Source organism: Tamandua tetradactyla, chromosome 10, assembly GCF_023851605.1.
Source record: "Tamandua tetradactyla isolate mTamTet1 chromosome 10, mTamTet1.pri, whole genome shotgun sequence".
NCBI lineage: Eukaryota > Metazoa > Chordata > Mammalia > Pilosa > Myrmecophagidae > Tamandua > Tamandua tetradactyla.
Genome location: NC_135336.1, coordinates 88,531,551 through 88,551,280, shown reverse-complemented (window position 1 = coordinate 88,551,280; position 19,730 = coordinate 88,531,551). Strand labels below are relative to the sequence as shown.

At 36.7% G+C, this 19,730-nt stretch overlaps 1 protein-coding gene across 1 annotated transcript in view; it reads right to left on the bottom strand.

Annotated features, from left to right (window-relative positions):
• The window catches only part of BACH1 (BTB domain and CNC homolog 1), a 92,869-nt gene extending 76,300 nt beyond the window's left edge, over positions 1-16,569 (bottom strand). The window contains exons 1-2 of the mRNA XM_077118804.1: positions 16,486-16,569; positions 16,088-16,255 (exon numbers count right to left, since the gene is read on the bottom strand). The gene's annotated coding sequence lies outside the window, so the exon portion shown is untranslated. The remainder of the gene's footprint in view (positions 1-16,087; positions 16,256-16,485) is intronic.
• Between the last annotated feature and the right edge of the window lie 3,161 nt (positions 16,570-19,730).

The following is a 19,730-nucleotide window of genomic DNA, read 5'->3' as shown; positions in this document are numbered from 1 at the left end:
GGAGAGACCCTATACTGTTTTACTATAGGGTATTTAGCCAATCCAGGTGGCATGGGCTCTGCCACTAAGAACTCCTGCCCTGATAAGCAATGAGGCTGCCTGTTTCCATTTTCCCAGTGTAAGGTCTGGTCAGGCATTTTCATTAGACATAACATCCCCCTGTGTTGTGAAATGAAAATAGACTGAAACATCTGTGCACATTAGAAAAGGAGATGGGAATTGGTAAGGGTTGGGAGATGTCCTCTGAGCATGTATGTTTCTATGACTTCTCCAGCAACCTCAGTATTCTGAGTACTAGTTACTTAAGACTCTAAAGTAAATGGAATGATTCTGCGTGTTGCTTGTTATAAAAGAAAAAGTTCATATAAACTTAATAAACTTGGATTGTTTTAAAAAGTGAACTGGACAACTCTGAATCATCCCCTCAAAACACAAACACTATCATTTAAGGAATTAGTGAAATAATGCTTATAATTGGCATATTGATTTAGAGCAAATTTATGTTGGAGCCACATTTTTATATACCACATGTATTTTTGTAGGGACTTGAAGTTCTTTATGTAATTCACTTTACAGTGCATTTTTGTTCATTTTATTGGTGTTGAAGAATTAAATTTGATATTTTAAGAATATATATATATAAATTTTACTTACAGCTTTTCTTTTAGGATATTTTTAGTTAGCTAAATCTTATGTTGATTCTTTGATCAGCAAAATAACTCCCAATTATATCATTCATGCTATAACAAAATGCTATTTTTTAATAATGACATTTCTGAAAATACACTGCAAATAAAAATAGTAATGTTCTTTCTTTTTATATATATTTTTTAATTATAGAAGTTTTAGATTTACGAAGAGTCAAGTAAAAAATACAGCATTCCCATATACTCTCCTACTATTGAAACTGCATTAGTGTGGTACCTTTGTTACAACTGATATAATAATATTAAAATTGTACTATTTATTATGGTCCATAATGTACATGAGGTATATTTTTCCCCATATATCATCCTATCATTACCACCTTGCATTACTGTAGTACATTTTTATAGTTCACGGGAGAACATTTTTATACTTGTACTATTAACTACAGTCCATCCTTCAACAATAGGTTATACAGTCCTATGTTATATCACTTAGTGTTTATTCTAGTAACATATATACAAACTAAAATTTCCACTTTTAGTCACATTCACATATATAATTCAGTACTGTTAATTACACTCGCAATGTTATGGTACCATCATCACCATCCAACTCTAAAATTTACAATTAACCTAAATAGAAATTCTTTGCAAATTAAGCATTAACTCCCCATTTTCTACCCCAAACCCAGCCCCTGGTAGAACCCCTGTTCTAGAGTCTAACTCTATGAGTTTGCTTATTTTAATTAGTTCCTATTAGTGAGATTGTACAATATTATTCTTTTCTCTCTGGCTTATTTGACTCAGCCTAACGCCTTCCAGGTTCCTCAAAGACAGCATTCACTTTTACAGCTGATGGACACTTGGGTTGCTTTTGGCTTTTGGCAAATGTGAATAATGCTGCTATGAACATCAGTGTGCAAACATCTGTTTGAGTCCCTGCTTTCATTTCTTTTGGATATATAACTAGAAGAGGGATTGCCAGGCCATACGGTAATTCTATACTTAGCTTTCTGAGAAACTACCAAATTGTCTTCCACAACAGCTGCACCATTTTACATTCCCACCAACAATGAATGGATGTTTCTATTTCTTTTTCTTTTCTTTTCAACACAAGTTTGTTGAGATATATTCACATACCATGCAATAGATACATAGTATCTAATCAATGCTCATATTGTTATCACATAGTTGTGCATTCATTACCACAGTCAATTATAGAACATCTCCATTACTCAAGAAAAATAAAAATAAAAAGGGAAAACCCAAGCATCCCATATTTCTTATCACCCCCATCATTTGATCCCTAGAATTAGTGTGGTGCATTTGTTACTGTTGATGAAAGAATATTAAGATATTACCGTTAACTCTAGTCCATCGTTGACATTGGTGTATTTTTTCCCCACACCTGTATTATTAACACCTTGTCATAGATTTGTAAATCTGTTCCAGTTCATGGAAGAAATTTTTTATATTTGTGCTATCAACCACCACAAGGTTTAATGAGTTATACAGTCACATGTTTTAACCGCTGGCTTACCTTCAGGTGACATATGTGACTCTAAATGTTCCTTATCACCCACACAAACACACAATTCAGCACTGTTAATTATACTCACAATAATATGTTAACATCACCTCTATCCATTTCTAATAATTTAAATTCAACTTATTTAAAAATTCTGAACATCTCAAGCAACCTCTCCCCATTTTCTATGATTATTCTATCTCCTGGTAACCTATATACTAGATTCTATGTCCTTGAGTTTAAATTTAGTGAGATCAAACAATAAATGTCCTTTTATGTCTCACTTATTTAATTAAACTTAATGTCCTCAAGATTCATCCATGTTGTTTCATGCTTCAGGACTTCATTGCTTCTTACAGCTGAATAATATTTCATCATACATATATACCACATTTTGTTTATCCAGTCATTAGTTGATGGACACTGATTATTTCCATCCTTTGGCAATTGTGTATAATGCCTATATGAATATAATCTGCAAATGTCTGTTTGCATCCCTGCTTCCAGTTCTTCTGGGGATATAATGAATAGCTATATCGTCTGATGGTAGGGCAACTCTACACTTAGCTTTCTGAGCAACCACCAAACTCTCTGCCATAACAGCTGTACCATTTTACATTCCCACCAGCTGCTGCTGATGCTGGCGTGACCCATGACCAGGTGTACCAGGAAGCCCATCATTTTCCTGTCTGCTACCTGTGTGTAGCAGACAGGAAAATGATGGGAAGCTCAGGATAGCGGAAGTGCTCCATATGGATGAGGAAATTGGCCACATGGTAGAGGTTGGAGATGAAGCACAGCACAGACCACTGGCCGATCCAGAAGGTGGCAAACACGTGCTCATTAGGGCTGAAGGATGGCTAGTAGCAGGCATTGTGCAGTTGGACACCTGGCCCGTCCACACTTAGTCGTACAGCATGTGCAACTCCTTCAGGATGGGCAAGAAAGCTTCATGGCACTTGCACACTAAAGAGCTCTTGGGGACACACTTGCCCCTGGAAGCCATCACCCTGGCAAGCCTGGAGGCATTGACTTGGCCTGGAAGGGGCTGGGGGCCACTGTGGGGGCCTCACTGCAGTTCTAATCCATGAACAGGAATTAGATGTTGCACCCCAGCACTGGAAGGTTATCATAGCTCATGCGGTTGGGTCAGGCAAAGCCATACTGGTACATCAGCGGTGGGCAGCCGATCTTGGTTCATGCCCTTGCATGCCAAGTGGCAAGATGGCTATAGCTTATGGCTCTCTGGCAGGCAGATAGGCATCGTGAAAATGGAATGGTTAGTAGCTTCTATAATCAACTTGATATGCTTGAGTGTCTCCTTTTCCAGGATGTACCTATTTCTACACATACTCTCTAACACTTGTAGTTTTTTGTTTTATTGATAGTAGCCATTCTAGTGGGTGTGAAATAATATCTCATTGTGGTTTTGATTTGCATTTCCATAATAGCTAGTGATGTTGAGCATCTTTTCATGTGCTTTTTATCCTCTCTGGAAAGGTGTCTATTCAAATCTTTTGGCCATTTTTTAATTGGCTTTTTGTCTTTTTATTAAGTTGATTTTTAAGATTTCTTTACATATTCTGGATATTAAACCCTAATTGGATATATGGTTTCCAAATATTTCCTCCATTGAGTGGGTTTTCTTTTCACTGTCATGACAAAGTCCTCTGATACACAAAAATTTGTAATTGATGAGCTCCCATTTATCTATTTTTTCTTTCATTACTTATGCTTTAGGTTTATAGTCTAAGAAACCAGACTTACCACAATATCCTGAAGATGCCTTCCTACATTTTCTTTCAGAAGTTTTATAGTCCTGGTTCTTATATTAAGGTCTTTGGTTCAATTTCAGTTAATTTTTATATATGGTGTGAGATAGGGGCCCTCCTGAATTCTTTTGCATATGGATATCCAATTCAACAAGCAGCATTTGTTGAAGAGACTATTCTTTTCCAATTGAGTGGGCTTGGCAGCCTGTCAGAAATAAACTGCCATAGATGTAAAGGTCTATTTCTGAACTCTCTGTTTGAATCCATTGGTCTGTATAGCTATCCTTGTGCAGTATCATACTGTTTTGACCACTGTAGATTTTTAATAAGCTTTGAAGTCAGGAACCATGAATCCTCCAACTTTGTTCTTTTCCTAGTTATTTTTGGTTCTTTGGTGCCCCTTACCCTTCCAAATAAATTTTATAACTGGCTTTTTCATTTCTGCAAAGTGAACTGTTGGAATCTTGATTGGGATTGTATTGAATCTGTGACTGATTTGGGGTAGAACTGACATCCTAATGATAGTCTTCCAATCCATAAACCCAGAATGCCCTTCCATTTATTTAGGTCTTCTTTATTTCTTTTAACTATGTTTTGTAATTTTCTGGATACAAGTCCTTTATATTCTTGGTTAAATTTATTCATGGATATTTGATTCCTTAGTTGCTATTGTAATGAAATATTTTTCTTGATTTCCTCCTCAGATTGCTTATTACTATTATATAGAAACAATACTGATATTTGTATGTTAATGTGGTAACTACCCATGTGGCTGAATTTATCAGTTCATAACTTTGTTGTTTTGGGAACTTTCTATATATAGGATCATGTAACCTGTAAATTGGGAAAGTTTTACTTTTCCTTTTCAATTTGTTGCCTTTTGTTTATTTTTCTTGCCTGATTGCTCTGGGTAGAACTTCCAGCACAATGCTGAATAACTGTGGTGACAGTTCGCATCCTTGTCTTGTTCCAGCTCTTAGAGCTTTTAGCCTTTCACCATTGAATATGATGTTATCTGTGGGTTTTTCATATATACCTGTTACTATGTTGAGGAAGTTTCCTTCTATTCCTATGTTTCTAAGGGGTTTGTGTGTGTGTGTGTGTGTGTGTGTGTGCGTTTTATCAAGAAAGGATGCTGGATTTTGTCAATTGCCTTTTCTGTGTCAACTGAGATAACCACGTATTTTTTCCCCTTCATTTTGTTAAAGTGGTGTGCCAGTTTGAAAAATTATGTACCCCAGAAAAGCCATGTTTTAATCCTGATTCAATCTTGTGGAGGCAGCTATTTCTTTTAACCCTAATTGAATACTGTGGGGCAGAAACTTTTGATTAGATTATCTCTATAGAGATGTGGCATGCCCAATTGTGGATGTGACCCTTTGATTAGATAGAGATGTGACTCCATCTGTTCTAGGTGAGTCTTGATTAATTTACTGGAATCCTTTAAAAGATGAAACATTTTGGAGAGAGTCAGAAATGATAGAGCCACAAGAAACTTCAGAGCAGAGCTAACACAGATGCTGAACCTTGGAGAACAGTGACACAGATGTTTGGAGATGCTTGGAAAACCCTGTGGACATCGCTGTGAGATGTTAAACAAGTCAGAACCTGGAGAGACCCATGGGAAGCCAAGAGATGAAGCCAGCCCTAGAAAAGCAAAGTGAGGGTCCCCCACATCGACAGAGACTGAAAAGAACAGAGTCCTGGAGCAAAGGACCAGCAGATGCCAGTCACGTGACTACCCTTGCTGACAAAGGTGTTCCTGACCCATTGACCTTTTTTGAGTGAAGGTAACCTTTTATTGGTGCCTTAATTTGTACACTTCCACTTCCTTAGAACTGTAAACTTGTAACTTATTAAATTCCCCTTTTCAAAAGCTGTTCCAGTTCTGCTATATCACAGCTTGCAAACTAGAACAAGTGGTATATCACATTAATTGATTTTCTTGTGTTAAACTACCCTTGCATACCTAGGATAAAACCCACTTGATCATAGAGTATAATTCTTTTAATGTGCAGTTGGATTCAATCTGGAAGTATTTTGTTGAGGATTTTTGCATCTGTATTCAAAGAAAAATTGGTCTATAATTTTCTTTTCTTAGAGTATCTTTATCTTGCTTTGGTATTAGATTGATATTGACCTCATAGAATGAGTTAGGTTTGGTAGTCTTCCCTCCTATTCAATTTTTTTAGAGAGTTTGAGCATTATTGGTATGAATTCTTCTTGCGATGTTTGGTAGAATTCACCTGTGAAGCCATCTGGTCCGAGATTTTTCTTTGTTGGGAGTTTTTTGATTCAATCTCTTTATTAGTAATTGATTTTTTTTTAGATCTTCTATTTCTTTTAGAATCAGTGTAGGCTGTTTGTGTGTTTCTAGAAATTTGACATTTCCACCTAGATTGTTTACTTTTTTGGAATACAGTTGTACATAGTATCCTTTTATGATCCTTTTTATTCCTGCGGAATCAGAGAATCCTCCTTTCATTTCTGATTTTACTTATTTGTTTCTTCTCATTTTTGCTCTTTGTCAGAATAGCTAAGTTTGTAAATTTTATTATCATTTCTCTCTATTTTATTTTTTTCTATTTCATTTATTTCTGCTCTAATCTTTATTTCTTTCTTTGTGCTTGCTTTGGTATTAGTTTGCTATTCTTTTTTAGTTCCTCCAAGCGTGCATTTAGATCTTTGATTTTAGCCCTTTCTTCTTTGTTAATGTTAGCTTTGGGGGCTATAAGTTTTACCCTCTACACTGCCTCCACAGCATCCCATAAGTTTAGATATGTTGTGTTCTCGTTTTCATTCATCCCAAGATATTTACTGACTTCCCTTGCAATTTCTTCTTCGAGCCACTGATTGTTTAAGAATGTGTTGTTTAACTTCCATATATTTATGGATTTTTCAGTTTTCTGCCTGTTATTGATTTATAGCTTCATTCCATTTATGATCAGAGAAGATGCTTTGTAGAATTTCAATTTTTTAATTTATTGAGAATTGTTTTGTGGTCTATCCTGGAGAATGATCCATGTCCACTTGAAAAGAATGTATATCCTGCTATTTTGGAGTACAATGTTCTGTATATGTCTGTTCAATCTAGTTCATTATCATATTATTTGATTTACCTGTTTCCTTATTGATCTTCTGTCTAGATGTACTATATATTGATGAGACTGGTGTATTGAAATTTCCAACTGCTATTGTAGAAGTATCTATTTCTCCCTTCAATTTTTCCAGTGCTTACCTCATGTATTTTGGGACACTGTAGTTTGGTGCATAAATATGTATTATTTTGATTTCTTCTTGGTTGATTGCCCTTTTCATCAATATATAGTGTCCTTGTATGTCTCTTATAACAGCTTTTGACTTAAATTTTTGTCCAATATTAGTATAGCTACCTCAGCTGTTTTTTGGTTACTATTTTCATGGAATATCTTTTTCCCTCCTATTACTTTCAACCTATTTGTGTCTTTGGGTCTAAGGTGAGTCTCTTGTAAAAAAAAAAAGCATATTAATTGTTTCAAGCTGTTTTTATCTATCCAATCTGCCAATCTGTATCTTTTGAATGGGTAGCTGAATCCACTAACATTCTATATGACTACTGTAAAGGCAGTACTTACTTCAGTCATTTGGTCCTTTGGTTTTTATCTCATATGTCATATGCTTTTTGTCTCTCTTTTCCTTTATTACAAGTTCCTTTTTTGTATAGTTGATCTTTTGTGATGTATCTGACTGATTCCTTTCTCATTTCTGTATATTTTTAAGATACTTTCTTTATGATCACTCTGTGATTTATATTATACAACTTACATCTATAGCCTGCTAATTTGAAAACATAAAAACTGATATTCAATAGCATACATGTGCTCTGCTCCCATATCTCTCTATCTCCCCCTTTATGTTTGTCCCACTATATTCTTTATATATTTCAACATCTTGCAGTGTTGACACTCATTTGTTCCCCCTCATGCAAAAACATTCTTATATTTGTGCATTTAATCACCACCATTGTCCACTCTAGACATTCCTAAGTTATACCATCTCAGTCTTTATCCTCTGTCTTTCTTTCTGCTGTCATATGTGCCCCCAACCATTCTCCCTCAATGAGAGAATTGTTCAGCCAACCAACCTCTTCTGGGGAATTCATTCAAGACTTTCATTGCAGTTACAAGCTTACAGCCTGCCCTATGGAATTTGGACTCATGCTTCCCCACAGTTGCATGAGACATTTTTATAAAATCTCATATTTACAGATATCTCCCGTGGGTTCTGCTTCCCTGAGAACCCTGGCTAATACATGGATCAATCCAGAAAAATTTATTTTGTGTTTAGGTGCTCCAGCCAACAAAAACTGGACTGAGTGTACAAATCTCTTGTCAATAGTTTCCCACAGTCTATCTCTTTGTCTCTCTCTGTCTCTGTCTCTCTCTTTCTCGCTCTCTTTTTCTCTGCAATTCTTTCTTCTGGGGGCCCCTCTGAATCCAACAGCAGTACAACTCAGTGACTTGTGTTCCACCGCAGATCTCTGAGGACTTGGGTCCCTGTGCCTGGATAAGTATGGGGTTCTAATTTGCTGCTGTCAATGCCCCTATAGTCTGTATCAGTGGAAGGACTTGGGCTCTGCTGCCTCTGTGCAGCTCTCAAACTGCACAGGACCAAGTGAGGGGGAGGAGGATGAACTGATATGTCCAGGATGGTAATTTCCTATCTGTTCTTGGAGATTATTTTTCTTTTTCTTCAATTTGGCATTTGTGGAGTCCTTCTCCACTCTATCATCCTTCAGCATTCTAAGCGAATTGGAATTTGTCCTTTTATTAGTTGATTCTGATGGAAGATTTTTCTTGGGGATGACTTATGTCGCCATGATGATGACGTCACTTGTCTCACTGCTTTCTTCAGCCCATATTTACCTTTTATATCCATATATATTCAGTGTGTGTAAATGGGTATATGAATGGAAAGGTAGTGGAAATGATTATTGTCTGCCAACATCCAAAACTTTTTAGTTCAAGGCCTCTAACTTTAATGTATGTATGAATATACCTGGAAAGCCTGTTAAAATGAAGATTCTAATTCTCTGTTAGATTTGGAGTGGCTTCTGACTTACTGCATTTCTAACAAACTCTGAAGTGATGTTGATTTTCCTGGTCTGCTGACCAGTTTGAGCAGCAAGGTTTCTGTTAAGCCTTGAGTTGCATGCACTCACTCCTGTCCTGTCTAAATTTTCCGGAACGCTATGACTGACAAATATGAAACAATGGATTGACTTAATAACAAGTATTTACTGCCTCCAAGCTTTAGAGACCAGATTGAGTCTGTAGCTTCTAGTGGGAGCTTGCTGCAATCCTTGGGGGTCCTTGATTTTTGTCTCTACTTCTGACACATGGCAATATCCTTGGTCTCTTCCTGTGCCTTTCTCTGACTTGTAACTTCTCTTTATAAGGCCTCTAGTAAATTAGATGGAGGCCCACCTTTCATCAGTTTAGTCACACCTAATTAGCATCTTCCAAGATCCTATTCATAAATAAGTCCACACCTTAACTGAGAATGCATCTTCAAAGTGTCCTATTTGCAAAAGGATTCACACCCACAAGAATAAGGATTAAGATTAAGAACATGTTTTTTGTTCGGGTACATGATTCAGTCTACCACATTACTTACTGCTATTGTATTAATAGCATTGTTCCCTATCTGAATCACCTTATTACCTTAAAGGTAATATATACAAATTCATGGTCTGTCTCCCTACCAAGCTCTGTTAGTGCAGGAAACTTTTCTCTCTTATTCACTTCTGTAGCTACAGTGTCCACAATGATGAGCCAGTAATGTTAAGTGTTAGTTAAATGACAAAGGCATCATATGTTTGTGGTATAGATTCCCAGTAATACACCATGTATATATCTGGCAGAGCATTAGTGGTTAAGAGTGTGAACTCACAAATGTGCACTTACTAGCTATGTGATTATGGCACAAGACCTAATGTTTCCCTGCCTCCATTTTCACATCTTCAATGGGGGTGATAACCTAATTTATAGTACTGTTGTGACTAAATAAGTTAATACACATAAAGGTGCCTGGCACATAAATGTGAGCTCATGAGCTGTCATATTTTAAACACAAATAGATATTTCTATTTAAATCTAGATACTTCCTCTAGGCAGTAGGCATATCCTATTCTCCAACCTCTGTAAAATGAAGGGATCAAGACTAGATGAGTGGGTTTCAAACTGTGCTTCTCTGAGACACCGGGGGTCCATGAGAATCTCTGAGGGCTGTCTCTGAGGGGAAAGTGGACAGATAGGGAGACAAAAGGGAGCAATCAGGATTCTGCACCACCAACACCCAAGCAAAGTAGATCCTCCCTCTCTTTTATTACATATTGACCTTTTAAATAAGAATCCAGACAAAAGGATGTGTTGCAATAAAAAATAAACTGGAAAACCACCATCACAGGAGAGGATAATCTCCAAACCTCAATCAGTTCTGTAATCTTATCAATTCCTTGTTTATTCCTAATTAAGCAGCTCTGTTGATGGCCCACAGCAGTTTTCAGGTAGGGCTTAAATATATATATTACTATTATAGATTAATCATGTATTCCACATTAAAATATACTAAATGAAAGACTGAGTGAGGCTTAGAGAGAGCAGTTGCAAGAGGGTGGAGACCATGACAGCTGACTTCAGACAGGTCGAAAGGATAGTGAATGGAAACATTAAGCAGCCTCTACTCTTTGGAGACAAGTAATTCTGAAGGAAGGAGACAGCATCTGAGGACGGTTCAAAATGCGAAGGAAGAGTCTTTAATGGATGCTGAACCGATCCATTAAAGTAAAGGCATTGACTTTTTAACCCTGTATACTTAATTCATTTCAGTATTTGTTGTCCTGTCTAATTATCTGCCTCTGCTTTCCTAATACCAGTGATTGTCAATCTTGACTGCCATTAGAATCACCTGCAGAGCTTTCGAATAACACCAATTCCCAACCAGTTAGATCACAGTCTTTGAGGCTGGGTTTCAGGCATTGTGTTCTTGTTGTTTTACCACTTCCCCTATAATTCTAATGTGCAATCCATTTAGAAAAGTGCTTTAGAATTTTAAACTGGGTTTTAAATCCATCTTCATCAAAAATCATTAAAGTTACTTCTTAAATAGTTGTTTACAGGTTTGCTGCTATTTAAATGAGACATTTTAAGTCTTGTGATCAAAGAATATTTAATGAACAAATTCCCAATGTTAAGATAAAACTGCAGGAAAATATAATTTGATATATGGGAATTCATTTTAATAATAATGTATATTCACCATTAGTAGGTCAAATAAGATACATACATACAAATATATTTAATATGAATGCTCCTGCTTGTTAATTAAGTCATTCAAATCCAAAACCTGATAACTAGAGGATGAACAGAAGAATACCTTTCCTGCAGCCCCCTCATACTAAAGTGTACTTGGACTTCTTATTAGGAGGTTCAGAAATCAGCAGGAGAGCAGTAGATCAGTATAAAGAAAAGGTCCTTGGCATTGGACCGGCCCAATTTAAATGCTGCCCTGCCTACCCCCCATCCCCGCCCCCACCCCACCCCCAATCCCTAGAACAAATCCTAAACTTCTCTGAGCCCTTTATTTCTTCACTTAGAAATGGAAATGAGGTCATTTATGTCTTAGAGTTCTTTGAGGATTAGACATGATCATTATTGCAAACACTCCAAGAAAGCACCCAGCATATTGTGAAAACTAAATACCAATAACCCTACCCCTAACAACAATAGTAAGGACAGAAAATGTCCATTGTCGTTTTCCTTGTGCCAAGCACCATGCTAAGTGCTCTTTTATATAGCATTTCATTTAATTATAATACAATTTAATCCTTCCTGTAAAATAGGAAATGGAAAGGAGAATGGCACTAACATAAAGCTATTTTAGCCTCCTTGGCATGGCAAGGTCAGGTGTCCACCTTACTGACTGGTCTGAAACTACATAGACTTATAAGTATCACACACATATCACACAATAACTAAACAGCCACATGCATTTTGAGCTCCTATTCGATATGAAGAGATCCATTACTCATTGTGATATGTATTAAATTGAGTATGTTTTCTCACGTTATCAGTTGACTTTATAAATATGGCATTAGAGAAGTTGTGAGTGTCTTTTAAATTATTAATGTGAAGTAGGATCCAGAGCCTACCACTGGACCATCTGACTCAGCCCACTAAGCAATTTTACCACACTGCCTCAAGGCAAGGGCAGGAACTTCTATTTGCTTATTCAGGAAACTGGTGTTAGGCTGGCTTGGATTGTGTTATGTCTTCACAATCTGAAAACCAGTTTCCCACAGACAGAGTAACAAAGTCAAAATGATACAGTATGAGTTTCATTCCATTAATGTTTTTCCCCCAAATAACAAAAATGTAGATATTAAAGAAGATTAACTCAAACATCAAATATCATTTATAGTATTTTACCTAGGTATAGAGATCTCGGTTACTAACCTCTAATAGTTCTGATTTACTACTTAATCTAATCCTGTTTTAAGTAACACTAATTCATGCTTAATTTCTGAATTTGGGGATTGAGTTGATCTGAGTTCTCAGCATCTTTATGTCCAATACCCTGCAAGCACTTTCAGCTAGCTATTGCCTACAATTTATCATTTAAAAAATTGTTATTCCTTCCAAGTTTTTCTCCCTGTTCTCCTTATCATTTTCAGACCCAGTAGCAAAGTACCAATCATACCAGTACCGTTGGCTTGAGTGAAACATGATCTTCCTCTAATTTATGAACTTTTTAACTGTTTTCTTCTAAGTTTTAATCAGTATTTTCTATTTGAAAATATCTATAGCTTCTCCTACCCAGTTTCAGAACAATATTTCAAACATATACTGCTTTCTGTCATCAAGACTGAGTTAAACAGAGTTAGAGCACTGAAGCTATGAAAGCCATCACTACTCCATACAGGAACTGTTTAAAAATTTGAAAAAGGGATCAGACTTTGACTAGAGATATGAACAAAGCTGATCTGAACAGGCAGATCAGAATACAAAGTAAAGGATGATATGGTCCATATTTTAAACTTCAACTTCTATGTGAGACCAAAGGGAAAGGTGTTTATTTGGTGCAAAATTTATATTTCGGGTAGTGCATTATCTAATTTAACTTGTATGTTCAGTTTATTTGAACACCATTATTACTTGGAATCTTGAATAGGGCATGAGATCTTATTGGTTAATACAGGTTAGTGTGATGTCCCAATATATCCAAGAGTAATTTGGGCAATGAATAAAGAAGTATCTCTATTTGGAGAATTCCTGATATTCTTGCAAGCAATGGGGACAATCAAATCAATAGGCTGAGCCCTCAAATTTGGGGTTTGCCCCTATGCAATTTATTCCTGCAAAGGATAGGCTAAGCCAATTTATAATTATGCCAAACAGTCACACCCAGAGGACCTCTTTTGTTGATCAGATATGGCCTTTCTCTAAGCCAATTTAGCAGGTGAATTTACTGCCCTTCCCCTCTATGTGGGACATGATTCCCAGGGATATAAATCTCCCTGGCAAGGTGGGAGAGAGCTCCTAGGATGAGCCAGGACCCAGGATCATGGATTGAGAAAGCCTTCTTGACCAAAAGGGAAAAGAGAGAAGTGAGACAAAATGAATCAACAAGTGTGAGTTCCTGCTGTTGCCTTGAGGCTGTGAGGCAAAATGGTTAAATGTGCTGGAGTCATATGGTCTGGGTTTGTATCCTGACTCTCTTCCTAATTAGCTGTGTGACTTCTGGCAAGTTACTTCACCTGTTTCTTAATGGGTAAAATGGAGATAATAAGTATCTCACAGGATTATTGTAATGATTAAATAAGCAAATAGATGTAAACAGTTAGAATGGTTTACATTCTAACTGAATAGAACAGAGTCGAGAGGTTATTCCAATATCCTTGAGGTTATTCTTATGCATTATATAGATATCCCTTTTGATTCACTTGCTGATTCATTTACATTGGAATGAATGTAAATGATTTACATTTACATTGAAGTGGCTGGAGGGAAGTACCTGAAACTATTGAGCTGTCTTCCAGTAGCCTTGATTCTTGGAGATGATTGTATAATGATATAGCTTTTACAATGTCATTGTGTGATTGTGAAAATGTTGTGTCTAATACTCCTTTTATCCAGGATGTGGATAGATGAGTAAAAATATATAGATGAAAAAATAAATAATAGAGGGGATAAGAGGTAAAATAAATTGTATAAATTGAAATATTAATGTTCAATGAGAGGGAGGAGTAAGTGGTATAGAATGTATGAATTTTTTCTTTTTATTCCTTTTTGTGAAGTGATACAAATGTTCTAAAAATGATCATGGTGATGAATATGCACTATGTGATGAAACGGTGAGCTATTGATTTTATTCTTTGGATGGACTGTATGTATGTGAAGATTTATCAGTAAAAAAAAAAAATTTTTTAAAAAGACTGAGTTACAGAAAATTCATCCTGCGATAGGTCTGACTCCTTAAAACATCTTTAACCAGCATACATTAAAAAATTAAAGCAAATTTATGAGATACCTTCTCCATAATTATAATATTAAACTGTAATACATAATACCTGTATTAGAAGTTATATCTAAAATAATTTGTAAGATTGTTATAGAAACCCAGCATTTAAAAAATCAATTCTTTTTAATTCTCCTAAGAGATATGACTTCTACAGTGGTTTCTAAATTGCCAGATGAAAGTTTAGGCGATAATAATAATAGCTACACTTAATGAAACCTTATCACATGCAAATACCATTCTAACTGTTTACATCTATTTGCTTATTTAATCATTACAATAATCCTGTGAGATACTTATTATCTCCATTTAACCCATTAAGAAACAGGTGAAGTAACTTGCCAGAAGTCACACAGCTAATTAGGAAGAGAGTCAGGATGCAAACCCAGACCATATGACTCCAGCACATTTAACCATTTTGCCTCACAGCCTCAAGGCAACAGCAGGAACTCACACTTGTTGATTCATTTACTTACTCATTTAACAAATATTTATTTTACCCCTACCCTGTGGAGCAGCCAAATAATTTGAAGCAAGCATGATAGGCACAGCAAATAGGAGTGATAAAAGAGCACATAACCCAGTCCTAGGGGCATCAGAGAAGATCCCAGGGAGGAAAAGTACTGTGTGAGTTGGGACCTAAGCTACTAGTTTTATCCAGGCAAAAATAAGCTGTGGGGTGAGGATAGCTTTTGAGCCAAAGAATATAACAAATGCAAAAGGCGAGAGAGTCAGAGACTCAGAGAAAGTCTTTATGTAACTCCCAAATCAGCAGAACGACCAGAACATAGACTAGGAGGTGGAGGAGCATGAGAGGTACTAGAGGGCCAGGCAGGGGCCAGAGCAGGCTTCCCCAGGTGTAATGGTGCCCTTGAGGGATGCTAAGCATATCTGGTCAGATTTGCTGTTCAGAAAAAGATCGCTGTGGCTTCTGGGTTTAAAGAATGAAAGCTGAGAAAGTCCAGAACCAGGGAAACTAGACAGGAAACTGTTATAATTCAAGTGGGAGATTATAACAGTCTGAACTAAGATGACAGTGGTCGGGATACCAAGAAGTGGCAGATTATTACCTTATGCTATAAAGCTATGAGACACAAAAGAATGACATACAAATACTCTATGCATGATGACATTATATATTGCAAGATATATTCTTAAATAATGTACCTTAGAGAGATCATAGACAGAAGATATAGATGCTGCAGATGATACAAAATTCAAAAGGCACCCAAGAAGAAACAACCAAAATCAAAGGCACTACCCTTAGGAATGAAAAAATAGAAAATAAATCAGGAAAAAATCCTCAAGAATTCATTGCATTGTGCTTACTGCAAATAATTCAGGTTCCAGGGGAAATTTCAAAAGATGAGTTTTTCCTGCCAGAGATACAGCTAAGGAAATCCTAAGAAAAACAAGAAAAGATTGCACAACAGGCTACAATTTAGAAAACAGAAATGATTCAAGGTATGCAACAGGCAAAATCATGTAGGCATAGCCTCCAGAAATTGGAAGTAAAGGATGAACATTTGCCAGGAGGCTACACCCAAATTCCAACCCCTCCTATTACATGTATTTTCTCCTACCTTTCCTTGGCTCATTCGAGCAGAAATCAGGATGCCAGCAATCAATCATGAGTCCTAGGTTTGTCCTGTGCTCTATCATCCATGTCTCTTCATATCCCCTTGGTCCTAAACTTTTGGTCTTGTGTTTTGAATATTCACTCAATCATATTGATTTGGGATATCCCACATCTGTGAGGAAAAATAAAGTAAAAACAAAGTCATGTTTACTTCAAAGTACTAGCTCTTAGGATCTTTATAATTCGGTCCCTTCACAATCTCAATTAAATATCTGAGCATTAATGAAATTGTCATGGCTGCAAAGGGAAAAGAAGAGGAAGGATTAACATTTACTGAATATCTGCTACACACTAAGCGCTGAGTCAGATGCTCTTCATATGTTATCTTATTATCTTAATTACCATAACCGATGAAGGAAGGCGATGTTATCTCCATTTCTCAGTGAAGGGGACTGTGCTTGGGAACTTCTCCCAAAGTATTCAGGTCTTTAACATCAAAGTCAGGATTGGAATCTCTATCAGATTCCAAAGTCTGCACTCTTTTACTTTATTGCATTCTAAAGTCCTTTAGAGCTGAGATCATTGGGGGAAAAAAAAAAGCATGCTGTTTTCTTCCTGCTACATTAGAAGGTCATCATGAGGATTAAAGAGAAGATTAAAAGAAACTTATCCCAAGAAAAAAAGACAAAATATGAAGCAATTTATGAAGGTCATTTCCTTTGGAAAATCCCAGGAACTCTGATTTTTGTCATAAATTAAGACAACAATGCTTTAAAAACACACACTTTTCATTAAGAACGATATGTAAATATTCTTGAACTATGTAGCCTTTGCAAATTATTCAATTTCCCAAACCATCTGTGTTCTGCTCTGAAAGATGTAGGTAATAGAATTTGTTTGTGAAGATAAATAAGATAATAGAGATAAAGAGCCGAGCATAGTGTTCAGCAGATCGTAGGTGTTCATAAGTAGTCATAAGAGGAATCAGTACTTTTTAAGCCTTGCAGGTGATTTTAATAGGCAGCCAATTTTAAAACCCAGTATTCTGGCTCAGTGGTTTTAAAAAATATTGATGCCTGTGTGTACCCTCAGAGATTCCCAGAGCCAGGGCATTGGGAGCACTAAAAGCTCCCTTCAGTGGTTCTACTGTGACAAGTTGAGAATCTCTGGGCTAGAATCCATGGGGAAAATGGTGATGGTTACGAAGTCTCTGCCCAGTGAGTGCTTAGCCTATCAGGAGGAAGGCAGTATGAGAAGAACTGATTGGTCAGTGTTGGTCAGAGAAGCTATAGCAATCAGCCAAACAAGGGTCTGGTCTACAATCACCTCTCTCGCCCTTGTTGCTGGTCAATACCAAAGGGAAGCAGGGGGCAAGAGGAATGGGGAAATATGTGGAGAGAAGAACATGTCTCCATCCATTCTTTAAGCTATCAAGAAACATACAGAGCCAGAGAGAAGGAGTGAGGTAAGCTTTCCAGCAAATTTGGCATTTTAAAATGAATAGGACTTAACTCTATATACTATTCCAATTATCTGCTTTATAACAAGTCATCCCAAAATTTAGAGACATAGTTAGGAACCATTTTACCCATTAACAACCAAGTGCATAAAATAACAACCATTTCATTATACTTGCTTCGGAGGCCAGGAATTCAGACAGGTGTAATGGGGAATGATTCTCTGTACTGTGTTCTCATGGGCATTAGCTGGGAAAAATGGAATGGTGGAGGCTGGAATCACCTGGGAGCTTTTTCACCATTATGTCTGGTGCCTGGGATGACCAGAAGGTTCAGGTGTTCACCAGTGTGCTTAAATGTGACTTCTCCATGTTACTTGACGCTCCTCACAGCATGGCAGACTCAGGCTAGTAGAACTTATTGCATAATTCAGAACTCCAAGAGCAAATATTTTAGCAAGCAAGGCAGAAGTCACCTAGCATTTTTTGTCCTCACCTCAGAAGTCAAAGAGCATTACTTTTGCAGTTCTCCAATAATCAAAGGCATCCCAAGTCCACCCATACTCATGGAGAGGGAGTAGAAACTACACTTGTCAAAAGTAGGAGTGTCTCAAAGAATTTGCAGCTGCCTGAGTATGTCAGACCCAATAACTAGAGTGACAGGAAGTTTGAGAATCTAGTCAAAATATTGTTAAGGAGTAAGATACCCAGGAAGAAAGGAAGGATGGTTAATACAGTGCAGTTGAGGAGGATGAAGTTATTGAAACAACAGTTTTATGTTTATACCTTATCATATTGAGAATCCTCAATAACCATTTTAACAATTTATCATGTACAAGAAGAAACAAGAGTCTGTACACCTATGTGAAAGCCAAAACCAAGGAGTATATCATTCAAAGATGCCCTGTTGTCACGTGGTTGTCTGATGAAAACTCTTATTTTTTTTTGAAACTTGTAATAACTAAGTATAGTTTTACCTCTTATCTCCACAAAATTTATTGATTTTGATAGAGTTTTTATTGACTAATCTCTTTATAAACCTTGTTAATACATAATCCTGCCAAACAGTCTGTGAGGTGTTAGGATAATTCACTCTTTCACAAATAAGGAAAATTAGATTTAGGAAAGGAAGTGTCTCACTCAAAATCACAAAATGAACTTATACAAACCCCATATTTTAGTATATGGTCCAGGACTTCTAATGCAGATGCTACTTGAAGAAGAATGGCTATTTCCTGAAATAATATATTTTATTGAAAATCCTTTTGAACAGTCTTTATAGCTAGAACGACGGAGAAAGTGAACATATGCCCACCCTGTCCTAGAGCTGGTAGCTCCAATCTGTTGCACTCTTTTTTCTAGAGATCATAAATACGACTCAAACCAGATCCTTCTTTGACAACAGTCTGGTGATACTATAAGCAGATGGAATTTTGGGTGGCACTAAACCCCTTTCCTGTCTGCACAGGTCTGCCTTCTTAGATAAGCCACACGGTTTATTCAAGAACTAATAGATTGCAAATGTTGTAGCCAATTTAGAAGAGCATGCTGTATATATGTAAGAAAGGCATACAGTTTTTGGACTTTACTTAAGGGAGTTTACACATATTAGAAAATGGCAGCCAATCTAAATATCATAAATCATGTCAGTTTTTTCACAGTTGTGTATTATCTGCAGAGTAAGCTGTGAATTTTTCTTACAGATAGGCTAATACTGCAAATACCATTGTAAGATTTCCAAGTGTGATGGCCACAAAAACAGTGTGCTAAACCAAAAAGAATAGCAACTGGGAACATGAGAAAACTCAGAATCAAGGAGATAATAAGCCACACCAATTTCAGTCATGCCTGAGGGAAGAACTATAACTCATGCAAGGGGACATGAATTCCCCTTCTACAGGAAAACTCCAGTTAGGGGTCACATGGCACATTTAAACTACACTCAATGTGATGTGTGCATCCAGTGGCATGGGGGTGAGGGTAGGAAGGGAAAGGATGAGGGATAATTGCTTGTGGGACACAGTCCCTATAACTTAAAAGATTTCTGGAGGATGTGGGAAAATGAAAACATCATACATTGCTGGTGGGAGTATAGAGTGGTTCATCTATTTTACAAAACATTTTGGCAGTTGCTAAAATAGTTAATCATACACTTACCATAGGCCAAATAATTCCACCCTTAAAGTATTTA